At 40.5% G+C, this 6980-nt stretch overlaps 1 protein-coding gene across 2 annotated transcripts in view; it reads left to right on the top strand.

Moving 5' to 3' along the window:
• The window catches only part of amacr (alpha-methylacyl-CoA racemase), a 48205-nt gene that overhangs the window by 27297 nt on the left and 13928 nt on the right, over positions 1–6980 (top strand). The gene's annotated exons all lie outside the window — the stretch shown is intronic.

Raw genomic sequence — 6980 nt, 5'->3', positions numbered from 1 at the left:
ACTCCGGTTTCCTCCCACATCCCAAAAACATACAACATTAATCGGACACTCCAAATTGCCCCTTGGTGTGATTGTGATTGCGTCCGTTTGTCTCCATGTGCCCTGCGATTGGCTGGCAACCACTTCAGGGCGTGCCCCGCCTCCTGCCCGTTGACAGCTGGGATAGGCCCCACAGCACTCCTCGTGACCCTTGTGAGGATAAGCAGCAAAGAAAATAGATGTTTTATTACACATCTTCATCCATCCATTCTCTATGCCGCATACCCTCATTAGAGTCACTGCGCATAGTCCCACAAAAGTACCTCGGCAACAAAATGAAAACTATTAATAGCTCTTTTTTTTCCCACTCAGTTAACCCCACCCTTGCCCTACACAGATTCTGAAGCTTTAAGTTCACGGGAAGTGACCAAAAAAGTGGAACTTGTAACTTTGGAGTCATTTGGTTTGCTTTTTTTTTTTTGAATGCCATGCAGAATGACTCAGTCATGTGAGTGGTGTGAATCACAAGTCGGATGAAAGTTGAGATGGTTATCACTGCGTTGAAGGGCGACGGCACACGCAGCCTCGGGGCGACCAGGTCCACATTGTGCCATTAAACCCGACCCACTGGGCTCTGTTCCCAGTCATTGGCAAAACAAACCGTCCCGTGCTGTCTAAATATGTATCCACACACATTGACACGTACGCGCGCCCACCCGTACAGACACATGGCCGGAAAGCGGAGAAAAAAAAAAATCTCACACACTTCGGTTTCGAACACAAACAAGACTGGTAAAAGCCAAACTGCTGATTCAACTCCTGCACTTCCTCTTTTTTTCCCCAACGTAGTAAAAAAAAAAAAAAAGAAATGTGAAAATGTACTGTAGTGGGCGGCACGGTGAGCTCAGCTTGAAAGCGTTGGCCTCACATTCCTGAGGTCCTGGGTTCAAACCCGGACCCGCCTGTGTGGAGTTTGCAGGCTCTCCCTGTGCCTGTGTTGGTTTCCTCCCTCCCACATCCCAAAAACATGCAACATTAATCGGACACTCTAAATTGCCCCAAGGTGTGATTGTGAGCGCGGATGTGCGATGTGCCCTGCGATTGGCTGGCGACCAGTTCAGGGTGTACCCCGCCTCCTGCCCGTTGACAGCTGGGATAGGCTCCAGCTCTCTCAGTGACCCTCGTGAGGATAAGCGGCGAAGAAAATGGATGGATGGATTGACGTTAGTGATTCAAGAATCAATTTTAGAGCATAAAAGATCTGGTGTTGAAGCTATCGATAGTTCAGTATCGATCTGCGCGCTACTGGAAAGTATAGATGCCAGTTTTCAAATGTCGGGAGTAACATAAAAAGTTGTTTGGGGAAAAAAAATACTCAACTAAAGTGCAGATAATGGACAGCAATCTTTTTAGGTGCTTGTACGTGTACAGTAGGTGTTTACTTCACACCCCTGATACACCTGGAAGGCTCGAGGGTCACATGAGTTGCATAAAAAGGCGGATTTATTAATCCGTGGTCTGTAGCTTTGGTGATGCAAATAATGCTGCGTACCAGCAAGTGCGGTTTCAGGCGCGCACACACAATAAAACTTTTTCATCTGCCGTGTCCGTTTTAAAAATAGACTATAGGAAGCATTGCCATTGTGTCGCGGCGTCTGTGTTGTACGTGTGAGGCGGCGCCGCCTTCAAAGAGCGAACGCATGCTGTGTATGACATGCACATAACAGGAAAATGCACACGAGAGCTGGAGGTTACTTTGCTGACATACTATTGTGTGAGGACAACATCAGAGATTATATATATATATTTATATATATATATATGTATGTGTGTGTGTTTATATGTACACATACACACACAAATACAACATAATTACGGAGAAATAACCAGAAAATCTGATTTATTTAAAATTTATAGCAGTGTTACCAACAAAAAAATTGGTAACTAAAAAAAACTAAATATATATAGATTTCTTTATTTTGATTTGTTTTGGGGTAGGGATTTAAAAGATTTTTTTTTTTTTTAATCAAAATTGCATTTTAGGGCAGATGACGCAGTGCCCCACCCCATCCATCTCCAGTGCATAGGAAACTTCAACATTGAACACAATCTGTTAACACTTTAACGACAACTATTAACTGCTGCTTATGTAATTTTATTTTATTCAAGTGAATTCGTTTATGAGTTGGTTTTTTTAAAGTCTCCTGGTATTTCAATTTTGCAACGTTCAAATAAACCAAACAAAGCACGCGGAGGAATGATTTCATTCCTTGACATGCCTCGAGAGCCATAAGTTGTGGGAGTCATAAAATTTCCCAGAATTGTTGAAATTCTGTGCCAGCATTCAGGCAGTTTTATACAAAGATTTATTTAACACATGATAATAAAAAAAAAATAGCTGAGACGACCAGATTGCATATTTTGTGTTAAGCCCAAAAAGTACAGCTTAGCACGGTTTTAATCAGGGAGGCTAAAATAAACACAAGCGTTTTTGTCCCCCACATTTGATTAATCCAGAAAACAATTATTCAAGTAAAGTACAGAGGACTGAAAAAATTACTTATGTACAGTAACAAAGTACTAAATCATTATGTCCCGCGACTGTGCGTAAATGACATCATAATGACAACTGACACATGTTCACTGCCTGTGCACATCCAGAGATAAAACTGGACGTCGGAGATCAAGAATGTGAAGGAGGTGTCGACCCGTTTGCTTCCCCGCACTGTAAATCATTTGAATGCACCATCTCGCGTCCTTTTTTTGCCATTTTTTTTAAAACTGAAAACACGACTGGCTAACACACACAAGACCGACAAAAATACTCCACGATAACCACAAATGTAGGCTGTCAGTCGTCGAGGGCATCCGTGGGGAAAAATGAAAATTGTTCAAGATCCGAGTTGTGTTGAAGTGAGGAAATGGCGGCAATTGAGGAAGATTCGAGTTGCGTTGTATTTTGATGAGGGAAGTTACATCCTTCCATGCATTTTCTTAGCCCAAGCAAGTTGGAAATGTCGTAATGTTAAAAGATTCAAGTCATATTTTTTTTCAGGAAGAATAAGTGTCACGTTGTAATGATATGAGGCAGGGAAAGGGTGGAATGTTCCAAGAATAAAGTGAAGAATCGAGTTATAATTAAATTAATTACATTAATTGATAATAATTGATTAATTAAAGGTAAAAAGTCGTAAGATTTCTTTATAAATATTGTATGAAAATTGTCTTTTAGAAAAGGAATTGGATTTGTTAAGAGGTGAATTCGGAATCCTTACATAAAGTTTGATTGTTCCGAGAATTTTTCTTTTAAAATATATTCTGCTTTTTTTTTGGGAGAGGAAATGTTGCAATAATTAAGTGGTATTGTTAAAAAAAATAAAATAAAGTCATAGTTTCTGAGAGACATTTTTGTGGAAAAAAAAATAAGTCACAATTTTATGACGATAAAGTAGTAAAATTTAGAATCTGAGAAGAATAAAAAAAAGTTACAATAAGAGAACCAAGTTGTAGTTTTTCAAGAAAAAAAAAAGTGATGACAATCAACAATACAGTTGTATTATTACAGGAAAGAAGTTGCAATGTCAAGAGAAAAATGTATTATCAGAAAAAAATTGATCATATAAATTCATATTTTTTATGAAAAAGTCAGATACCAATGAAAAAAATAATGGGTTGCACACAATTGCAAAAATAATAACCTGTTGTTTTCCCAGATAAGTTTTAATGTTACAAGGAAAATGTTCTCCCCTTAAAATAGACTCAAGTGCTATTTGTTTCAAAGAACGTGAGAAGAAGAAAAGAGATGTTTTTGATGATGGACACGCATCCACGGGGGCTATATTTAGCGGCGCTTTGAGCAGCTGAACGTCTGAAAGTCAGGGATCGTGAGATTCTTGAATATAGAAGGCCCGCTGGCCTGCCAAAAGGCTAACTGCTGCTTGGAGAGCCATCGCATCAAAACATCACCCCCCACCCCCCCATCCCTCCGCCATCCCTCCGCTGCATTGTTATTCCTAGAACAAGCCCATCATACGGCGAATCGTATTGGCATCCTTTTCAGCTGTACGCTAAATCCTAGAAAATAACTTTCGGATCTATCTGCAGTGTAAACAAAAAAGTATATTTAAAAAGAATAGTTTGCTTTGTGCTTTATGTGGGGTGTTTTAAATATGTGCAAATCCTTTTTTCTTTTATTTTCACGGTAAACGTCAAGTGGGAGGTGCATTAAACTGCGTTAAGACTATTAATTGATCATAAGTTAAATTTTCGCTCGCTAGTGAAAAGAAAAACATCGGCTGAACGACGTTTTGTTTCTCGAAAAAGTCAATCAGCTGTATCTCAAGGTACTAGTGTGTATTTGGACAACCAACCATTCAGTTTTATCCTTCGAAAGTCTGCTAGCTTAATGCTAACATAGAATGGACAATGCCATAGATGGGCTAAAGGAAGTTAGCATAGATTTGACGCTAATTGAGGCAACACGGAGCAGCAACACATACAAGTAGAGGACACAACAATACTCACAGGCATATTTTCTCTCTGCTCTTGAGAGAAAAACATGATTACAATTCATACAATTTCTCATTTTCCTCAAAATATATTGAATTTGTTCTCATTTTAGTTTTGACTTTACTCTCTTCTGACTTCCACTTCCCGATGTGTTATTGTTGTTGTTGCTTTCTTTTTTGCCACAGCCCAATTATTTCTTTTTTCTTTTCTTGTGATCGTCAGTATAATGTGGGAAACTCATGAATGTTTTATGTGTGGGAGAGGACAAATTAATGGTTGCCAGTCAAAACATCCTTTATTTTTTTTTTAACCGAGTTTTTATTTTTCTTCGAAAGTACTTGGATGACTTTTCTTATGAATCCAACGGTGGAAACCTTCTCCAGGATGTCAACTGACAAGTGTTTGTTTGCCTAAAGCACTGGGGTGGGGAGTCGGGGTGGGTGGTGGGGGGCACATCGGATCCAAATTTCGGATGTCGATTATCCTAAGAGATCCTGTGGCGTGGTTAGGCTCAGAGTTGTTTTTCTTGTTGATTACCAGGCTAATTTTGAGCCCAATTCCTGTCCTCCGGTCAAAGTCAGCAAAGCGCCGATTGCTAGATGTGATGTGAGTGATTTCCCCCAATCTGCATAAAAAAAACAGCTAGAAAAAATCCTCACCCTGTTTACTGTTTAGGATCGCAAATCCTTATGTGTGCGATTTGATTCAGGGTCTAAAGACTGATTTTGACATGAATGTTCCACCAGTATTCAACCAATTGCTGCTCCTTTTGTGTGTCTGTCTGTCTACTGTCTCCTCATGACGGTTTACCATCATAAATATATTGTATATTAGGTTTAACATTAACGATTGTCGGTCAGGCAGTTTTCCGAGGACACGGGCGAGACAATTATTACTCTTAACACACCCCACACCACAGCATAATCACTCAGGATTAACATTCACAAACATCCAAAAGTGTTGTCTTTGCAGAGTTTGATCGGAATGGTGAGGAAAATGCTCAAATTTGTCACGATTGTCTCGGTGTCTGTACTGCACGTGACACGATCACAGAGTCAGTGGATTGGCCCCAATGGACCTTTCCGATGGCGATCTAGAGCTCCGCCCCCTTAGCCACGTCCCACAAGCTTCCAAAATGGCGAGTGAACAGAACATGTTTGAAGTCGATTCTCTATCGCATATTCCAGATAATATAGGGGTATGTTTTTTGCCAAATGAGAAAGTTCTACAGAGAGGTCTCAACTATTTCACGCAGGGATTTGTACACGGAATTAAGATTTTGGACAAAGCAGGACACAGTGTCAGAGTAACAGCGGAATGTTGGCGATCGATGCAAAAGAAGTTTGATGCCTCACAAACTTCATCAATAGAATAAAATAGCGGAATCGTACTGCGCGTGCAAAGCAGGGTGAGTACTTTTTAATCAAAAATCACAAGTAATATCATTGTAGTCTTTATAAGTGAGTGGGTGTATTCATTTGACTTTGCTCGTAATTGAACCCAGTGCTATGTCTTAAAAGTCCGATGTGATATCATTCAGCAGGTCAGTGATACACTAACAAAGTGAAAGTTGTTGTCCTGCAATGTTTAAAGCACTGATAATAATTCAGTCAAACTCAGAGACGATACTTCTCCCTCACTTACCTTCGAACATACAGCCTTATGTTTGTTGATATTGTCCACGTTTAGTTGCGCGTGCGGTCTTCCGCGAGCCTTAATCCATTGTAGACATTTTGTCAACTGTTTTAGGCTTTGGAAAAAGAATCAACCGAGCCCCTTGTAACCTAGCAGGATATCTTTCGTCAGAATTGCACGTGCTGAGGACCATTTTCTTCGTAACATTAACTTTTCCAAGCGCACACTAGTGACAACCAGCATTGCTTGTGGGACAATACCACGAGAGGGGCGTGTCAAGCCAGGGGTTAAGACAACGCGGCTGTCTGATTGGCTATTATTGTACGAGTGATTGACGGGTTCGAAACGTCTATTGTCTTTTGACCACGCGCGCCAGAATTTGCCACTGTGAATATTGAACAGGTTTAAGATTTATGAAGGTTGGTCCCGACCACACACCGCCACACCACAGAATAATCACTCGGGACCATCTTTTAGCAGGCTCTGACGATGAAGCCTTTTCTGATTTTGATTGGAAGGGGTGAAAAATGCTTGAATTGGGCCCGATTATTGGTACGTGTGATTGTGACGAAAATTTCACTGTCTGTACACTTTTTGAAAACAAGATAATCGCTCCGGATAATCTTTTACAAACGTTCAAGAATTCAACCTTCCTCGACTGTGACAGGAAGTAAAGAATCTCGCGCAAAATCACCCCGATTATCGGTGCGGGATATGTGGGGAAAAATTCATCTCAACACATCTCCCATCATAGGATCATCATTCAGAGACATCCGACAATCGGGTCTTTGCTGACGTGGAGAAAATTCGGCTGGAATTTGACCCAATTGTTGCGACGGTATGTGCGCATCGCACTG

This window comes from Syngnathoides biaculeatus, chromosome 17 (genome assembly GCF_019802595.1).
Source record: "Syngnathoides biaculeatus isolate LvHL_M chromosome 17, ASM1980259v1, whole genome shotgun sequence".
NCBI lineage: Eukaryota > Metazoa > Chordata > Actinopteri > Syngnathiformes > Syngnathidae > Syngnathoides > Syngnathoides biaculeatus.
This window is presented reverse-complemented; position numbering and strand designations above follow the sequence as displayed.